Genomic DNA, 2,445 nt, shown 5'->3' with positions numbered 1-2,445 from the left:
GTGACAGGGATTCGAACCCGCGACTGCCTTAACCACCTGGCCATGCCGGGCTAAAACATTCATGAAACTATGTTTAGTAGATTATACCAATATTTTCATTAGAAAATGTTACTTCAATATGGACAAGTTTCACTGTAATACGGTATTAACTCAATTCGCCCATAAAGGTGTTTTACTGATGGCAACAGCGACACGCCTTACTATTCATGGAAGTGTATTAAAAACAATCATATCATTCTTATAGAATAAAGGCGTTAGTACTACGAAGTTGACAGTTTTACCCCCTTGTATTTTAATCACAAGTTTCTAAGCTAAATGTTACAAAGGTAGGGTGGTAGACAGACTTTTTCTACGTTAAAATACTTTAATTTGGCCCTCTTACCGGAACTTTCATTGTTCTATTATCAGAGCTACCAGACTGATACAAGTGAAGTAGTGTATTATATGTCATTAAACTGTTTTATTATCAGAGTTATCAGAGTGATGCAAGTGAAGTAGTGTATTATATGTCATTAAACTGTTTTAATATCAGAGCTACCAGAGTGATGCAAGTAAAGTAGTGTATTATATGTCATTAAACTGTTTTATTATCAGGGCTACCAGATTGATGCAAGTAAAGTAGTGTATTATATGTCATTAAACTGTTCTATTATCAGAGTTATCAGAGTGATACAAGTAAAGTAGTGTATTATATGTCATTAAACTGTTCTATTATCAGAGCTACCAGAGTGATACAAGTAAAGTAGTGTATTATATGTCATTAAACTGTTCTATTATCAGAGCCACCAGAGTGATGCAACAGTTTAATGACATATAATACACTACTTTACCAGTTTAATGACATATAATACACTACTTTACTTGCATCACTCTGGTAGCTCTGATAATAGAATTTTATTATCAGAGTTATCAGAGTGATGCAAGTGAAGTAGTGTATTATATGTCATTAAACTGTTCTATTATCAGAGTTATCAGAGTGATGCAAGTGAAGTAGTGTATTATATGTCATTAAACTGTTTTATTATCAGAGTTATCAGAGTGATGCAAGTGAAGTAGTGTATTATATGTCATTAAACTGTTTTATTATCAGAGTTATCAGAGTGATACAAAGAAGTGCTCCGAGCTTGAGGAGGCAGCCATCCCTGAGAGTGGCAACACGTGCTTGACGTGCATACAAACAACTGAAACTTACTTCGTGTATCGATTCAAGGTATGTAATTTACGTGTCCTTTATATTTATAATACACGGCTGTTTTCCAATAGGAGACAAAGCTTAGTATTATAATGAATAACTCGTTAAAGTTTTGACGAAAAAACGAAGGTGCGTTTGGTAATTAACGATTTTCTGATTAACACCTTAGGGTACCGATGGTTTCCGTATGTTAATACCGTCTTCACGCACTCATCATAAGAAGTGGCGAGTGACATTTATGTCTTCGGCAAGATGAAAGCTTGTGTATTATTCATTTTGAAGATTAATTGATAAAACAAAATCGATTTACGTCCTTATTTGAACAGTTGATACAAAATATAACAAAGCCAAGCGGAGACGAGGGATGACGGACATTACCAATGAACATTTTTGCATCCCGTAAAATTTAATTTAAAAGATTTATTAAAAGCTACATCGCTCAGACTACAACATCTTCAATTACTTGGCAACATCACACGGGGAAATACCCCCCACCCCATAAAATATTATCTAATTTCTGATAAGCCCTTCACCTTGTCTTCGCTCATCCACAGAAGGAGGTATACCTCTGTCGGATCGTTATTTTCATAACAAAATTATTGCCTATCGCTGATGCGTTAACAAGGCGTGTTGTAAGTGAGCATGTTCAGTGACGGGATTCGAACCCGCGACCCGTAGATTGCGAGTTGAACACCATAATCACCAGAACATGCCATACCAATAAGCCCTTAAAGTTTCTTAATGTCTCTTTCATTAGTTTCCTTTCAATTATTCTTTTCAAAGAAAAACTTTTCGTTCCCATGCCCACCTGTCTGTCACCGCTTCGTCTCTCCACTTTTATATTCTGGAGTCGGCACTAAAATGCAATGATCTCTGAGCGAAATTATTTATAAAGACACAAGTAGAGCTGTGTTTACTACGTACCACTGTGGTTAGAGTAACTTACAAAGGTTATAAAGACATACGTAGAGCTGTTTTACTGCTTACCACTATGATTAGAGTAACTTACAAAGGTTATAAAGACATAAGTAGAGCTATGTTTACTACTTACCACTGTGGTTAGAGTAACTTACAAAGGTTATAAAGACATAAGTAGAGCTATGTTTACTGCTTACCACTGTGGTTAGAGTAACTTACAAAGGTTATAAAGACATAAGTAGAGCTATGTTTACTGCTTACCACTGTGGTTAGAGTAACTTACAAAGGTTATAAAGACATAAGTAGAGCTATGTTTACTGCTTACCACTGTGGTT

This window comes from Limulus polyphemus, unplaced genomic scaffold (genome assembly GCF_000517525.1).
Source record: "Limulus polyphemus unplaced genomic scaffold, Limulus_polyphemus-2.1.2 Scaffold7006, whole genome shotgun sequence".
In the NCBI taxonomy this organism is placed as follows: Eukaryota; Metazoa; Arthropoda; class Merostomata; order Xiphosura; family Limulidae; genus Limulus; species Limulus polyphemus.
This window is presented reverse-complemented; position numbering follows the sequence as displayed.